This window comes from Entelurus aequoreus, linkage group LG08 (genome assembly GCF_033978785.1).
Source record: "Entelurus aequoreus isolate RoL-2023_Sb linkage group LG08, RoL_Eaeq_v1.1, whole genome shotgun sequence".
Lineage (NCBI taxonomy): Eukaryota > Metazoa > Chordata > Actinopteri > Syngnathiformes > Syngnathidae > Entelurus > Entelurus aequoreus.
In genome coordinates this window covers 41,023,222-41,029,623 of record NC_084738.1, presented here as the reverse complement: position 1 = coordinate 41,029,623, position 6,402 = coordinate 41,023,222, and positions in this window count along the sequence as shown.

Sequence of the window (6,402 nt, the reverse complement as noted above, 5' to 3'; positions counted from 1 at the left end):
TGCGCCACTTCTTGCCCACGTCTCTCCTCAGCACCTTGGAAACATGCACAATCTTTACCAAAACAAACAAAACTTTGTAAAATAAAAATACAAAACATATACAATAATACCGGCATTATATTGCCAGGCAAACGTATCAATATTAATCATCCCTTCAAAGACATGTAAAAACAAATGATACCACTCAATTGACATCTAACGAAAGGGACAAGCGGTAGGAAATGGATGGATCGTAGAACTGCATCTAACGGACAATGTCATTTTGCACACAACTAAATAAAAACGAACTACTGATTAAATGTAAATCAGTATACATCATAAATAATAACGATAACATTTTAAAATAACATACACACATAATCATGAATGAATAAATTAAAAACAAGAATACATAAAGTTTTGAACTATTACTATACCCAAACGATGCAACAAACAGCTAAGATAATTGTAAAGGGAAAATAGTAGAGATATCCGATTATGGCTTTTTTGCCGATATCCGACATTCCAATATTGTCCAACGCTTAATTACCAATTCCGATATCAACCGATACCGATACAGTCGTGGAATTAACACATTATTATGCCTAATTTTGTTGTGATGCATTAAACCAGGCCTAGGCAATTATTTGACTCGGGGGGCCAAATCTAGATAAAAAAGTGTGTCTGGGGGCCGGTATATCTATTTTTAGGAACACTAATACAACACCTCACAATAATGATTGAAAGCTAAAAACGTTATGACAGACCGCCTTAAAAAATGGAATGGAATTTCACATTTTTTTTACTGAATGAGACACCCAGAATGTACATGAAAATAAAGAATGTGGGATTTACAATATTAACTATGAAGGATAAAACACTAAATATTGACAACATATTTTACAATCAACCGAAACACAACCAAAATGCAACAAACAGTGAAATATGAACTCGAAGGGTTCTGAAATATCTCATAGTGACCAAAGTAACTAATTAGATGACCATAGTAACTAATTAGATGACCATAGTAACTCATTAGATGACCATAGTAACTAATTAGATGACCATAGTAACTCATTAGATGACCATAGTAACTAGTATATCATGCAGATTCCAAGCATTGAAAGACTTAGTATAGTTGAAGACTTACGGTCATTAGAAAACATCACTGCACATTGTAATGGCAGCTACACTTTCCATCTTAAACATCTAAAACAGTTATTTGGGAATGTCCGGTGGGCCAGATTGAAAAGCTCAACGGGCCGCATGCGGCTTCCGGGCCTTAATTTGCCCAGGTCTGCATTAAACAATGTAACAAGGTTTTCCAAAATAAATCAACTCAAGTTATGGAAAAAAATGCCAACATGGCACTGCCGTATTTATTATTGAAGTCACAAAGTGCATTATTTTCTTTAACATGCCTCAAAACAGTAGCTTGGAATTCGAGACATGCTCTCCCTGAGAGAGCATGAGGAGGTTGAGGGGGGTGGGGGGAGGGGGGTGGGGGGTGGGGGGGGGTGTATATTGTAACGTCCCGGAAGAGTTAGTGCTGCAAGGGGTTCTGGGTATTTGTTCTGTTGTGTTTATGTTGTGTTATGGTGCGGATGTTCTCCCGAAATGTGTTTGTCATTCTTGTTTGGTGTGGGTTCACAGAGTGGCGCATATTTGTAACAGTGTTAAAGTTGTTTATACGGTCACCCTCAGTGTGACCTGTATGGCTGTTGAACAAGTATGCCTTGCATTCACTTGTGTGTGTGAAAAGCCGTAGATATTATGTGATTGGGCCGGCACGCAAAGGCAGTGCCTTTAAGGTTTATTGGCGCTCTGTACTTCTCCATACGTCCAGCGGCGTTTTAAAAAGTCACAAATTTTACTTTTTGAAACCAATACCGATAATTTCCGATATTACATTTTAAAGCATTTTTCGGCCGATAATATCGGCAGTCCGATATTATCGGACATCTCTAGAAAAAGTACTTCATCTCTGATAGTGTTTATTAAATCAGCAAATACAGGGCACAGGCACACTGTACAGTATAATAACATCCATCCATTTTCTACTGCTTGTCCCTTTTTTTAGAGTCGCGGGGGGGTCACTGGAGCCTATCTCAGCTGCATTCGGGTGGAAGGCGGGGTACACCCTGGACAAGTCGCCACCTCATCGCAGGGCCAACACAGATAGACAGACAACATTCACACTCACATTCACACACTAGGGCCAATTTAGTGTTGCCAATCAACCTATCCCCAGGTGCATGTCTTTGGAGGTGGGAGGAAGCCGGAGTACCCGGAGGGAACCCACGCAGTCACGGGGAGAACATGCAAATTCCACACAGAAAGATCCAAAGCCCGGGATTGAACTCAGGACTACTCAGGACCTTTGATTGTGAGGCACATGCACTAACCCCTGTTTCACCGTGCTGCCAGTATAATAACAGTAAGGGTATAATATATAATAACATACATACATTAAACAAAAAAGTGTAATTTAATTGATACTAAATAATAAATGAGTAGTTAATAATACAACATATACACTGTGTATACAGCATATAATATATATTTATATATAAATATATATAGTTGTGGCCAAAAGTATTGGGAGTAACTTATTTGTGACTTAAATGTTTTTGTTTCATTAACTTCTCATGATTGTGATATTGGGCGGTGTGGCTCAGATGGTCGAGCGACCGTCCAAAAGCTTGAGTTAAAGTTAAAGTACCACTGATAGTCACACTAGTGTGGTGAAATTATCCTCTGCATTTGACCCATCCCCTTGTTCCCTGGAAGGTGAGGGGAGCAGTGAGCAGCAGCGGTGGCCGCGCCCGGGAATCATTTTTGGTGATTTAACCTCCAACTCCAACCCGTGATGCTGAGTGCCAAGCAGAGAGGTAATGGGTCCCATTTTTATAGTCTTTGGTATGACTCGGCCGGGGTTTCAACTCACGACCTACCGATCTCCACTGAGCAGGTCTGAGGGTTCACAGTACTGGTACACAGTAAAAAAAAAAAATTAGTAGTAGTTTAACCCTTAAAGAGTTGATCTATATATGAATATATTGTTGTGGCAAAATTAATATTTTAGTAATCTCTTGTCTGAACAACAATTTTAGTCAAAGTGCTTCTTATGTGCTTGAGTATGTTGATTTGCCTTAACTGCTTGGGCCTGTTTTTGGACTAAAGATAACACACTTTTGCTCATCCCCCCCTTCCGGAGATGGGACACCAATTTATTTATCTCTATTGAATAGGAAAAAATTCCAAAACTATTTGGTGTCAGAAGTGGGATCCCTGGTTAACCTATACGGCCTGGCGCCGGATGGTGACTGGTCCCCCAGATCTACAAACAAAGATATTCGTTCCTAACTCCTTCTGGACAGAAGGACCACCCGAAAATGTGACCACGTCTGGTGACAAGCCCTGTGAGTCTCCTATATTTGCAAAATACAGTAAGGTGTAATTAAATCATTTTTGAATTTGTGTATATATATATATATATATATATATATATATATATATATATATATATATATATATATATATATATATATATATATATATATATATATAAAATAAATAAATAAATGAGAAAAAAAATAAATATATATATATATAGAAATAATACAGTTCAGTTGAAACCTATGTGAAAAAAAATGATAAAGAGAAAGATTGCGCCTGAGTTTACACTTCTCAGAATGTGGCCCAAAGAAGTACAGGGTCCTTAAGGTAACAATAGCCCTGAGGTAGTCTGGTTTTCACCCCTTCGGATTAAATAGTATTACAAGGTATTTGTACTGGTACCTGGCAGCAATTCGTAGATGTCAGGGTGTTCAAAACACCTGGCTGTGACGCAAATACAGTTGACTGATTCCGAGGTGTTTAAAAAACACCTGGCTGTGACAGACTGAGAATCCATCGGGTGTAGTTATCGGGGTTCGGGAGAAATTGCCTTTTTGTGTTAAGGTTGCCATGGGAAATGGGATCTACAAAATAATACGGCGTGTCAGAGTAAGATGGGTGGAACTCAGCATTGGTTAAAGATATGTGCAGGAAATATGGGGATGAATGTGTAGAATGTCTTAGCGAACAGGTGGAACAGTTTGGTTTTCCAAACACTGGTAGTTTGAGCAAGTGTCAGTTGGCAGCTCCGAAGCTCAATTTATAAAACGAAAAGATGAGTTGATGACAGGGAAGTCTGTCAAAAGTACTGACCTCTAGCTGAGGTTGTTTACGATTGGAACTTTGGGGGCCTTGGATGACGACTGGGTCTGCCGCTGCCCAAGAAGATCCACCCGTCCTCATCGTTTAACCTACACCTGAAGATTCCGCGATACCTGGTCTTCTGCCCACGCCACTACCTCCACTAATGGGCCCGTACCCGCGGGGGGCGCAGGGTGCAGCCGGGGACACAATATGTCTCCCATTGCCTGGCCACGTTTCTGTGGGTCTACCACAGTACAGATGTATCTTAACACCATCCATTTGTGAATGTGGGCTGAATAAATGATGGGTTCTCAGTCCTCACTGAAAAGTGCCTTATAAATCGAATCAAATATTAAATAACAAAATACTAAAATATTTGTTTATAATAGATGCTTTTTGCCAATGTCCATCAATACTTTGGAGACTCATCTCTTGTAGAGTGTTTCAACTCAGCCCTTGTGTAGTTAGCTATAAGTCCAATGTCATTTCCAATCAGCATACATTAACAATCTAATATCTATTTAGGTTGCACCCAATCATTCTGAGCTGCTCTTGAAAGCTCTGAATATTTACTCAGTTTTATATCTTCCAATCTTGCTTTACATTAAAATCACTCAACAGTTCTTAGACCAAAGTTTCAAGAGAAAACTTTTCAATAACTGCTGCTTCAGTATTTTTCAAGAAAACATTTTACATCATTACATTTAGTCTTTTATAGTATATTCGCCACAGAAAAAAAAACAAGGACTTTTTGTGGAATCACAAAAATGAAACATTTAAGCATCAAATTTATTGAAGAATAAAATGGAAGTCACTCCCTAAAAAGTTGGGCACAGCTGAACAATCGCATGTATTGATCTTGATCATGGAGCTAAAATGCAGGTTTTGCTTAATCACAAGTATTGTTCATAACTACCAAAACAACGACACAACTGCAGATTCAAGTATATTTATTGTCATATTTCACAGTTAAGTGCAATGTGATATGTTAGTGCAATATCGATGTATTGAGCTGATTGTGTCATCAAAAAGGCATCATCATAGCTCATACAAACATTTAACAATAAATATGAGGAAATCTGGCGTTTACAATATGCATGTCAAAAGAAAATAAAGTGAGTTTACAGTACTATTTGCAATCTCTGTCATTGAGCTGCTAGTTTCAATTGTATTTAATAGTCGCCAAAATGTTTGAGAATGACTTAATTTTGTGTATCCATTATTCTGCTTCTTATTTAAGAGTAGATTTTCCATTTCAAAGTACAGGGGGTCACAAAAATGAAACAGCAAATAATTTAAGTCACTCTCAAAAACCTTGGCTGTATTTTATGAAGTGCAATGTTAACATGACCTCTTGCATAAGTGTCTGTTTTCCTTATACAGTAGGCTATAATGCGCTTGTAATTTTTTTTTATTGTCCACTCAAATTAAAATGTAGTTCATTTCAGTACAGAACAATGTATGTGAAAACTTTAACAAAGCTTCCCCTCCCCCAACATTCATCATTGAACCTTAAGCAATTGATGCCCAGCACTTAATCCAGTGGAGCCTGAGGGCAATATACAGTATGTGTGTATGTATGTATATATATATATATTTATATATGACATATATATATTGTATATATATGTAAATATGATATATGTATATATTATATATCCATCCATTTTCTACCACTTGTCCAAATATATTTATATTAATATACAATAAATATATATTTATATATTATATTATATATACAATACATAAATATTATATATGTATATTATATATATAAATATATGTCTAATATAAATAAATCATATTATATATCATATATACACACATCTATATATATATATATTAATAAACAACGCTGTGTTGTAATGTCACAATATATATAAAATCATTTGTTTGGATTTCAACACAAGGCTGAAATGAGAGCAACTTTTCTTTAAAATGTATTCAGCTATGTATTGCATATTTTCACCTACAATTCAGATGTAACGTAAAAATGTTTCAATACCTTAACCGCCATGTTAGATTGGTACCAGTGTGTTTAAATGGTGGCAGGTAATATATCCAGTCATGAATTATAACCTTTAGTTCCCAGCACCTCAGATGCACAATCTCTATTGATATAATTGCTATAAACGGCTTAAATATACCTCTACCAAAAAGTATCAAACATTTTTTTACTGGCAAAATATAAAATTAGAAATGCTTTCCATTTGATGCTGA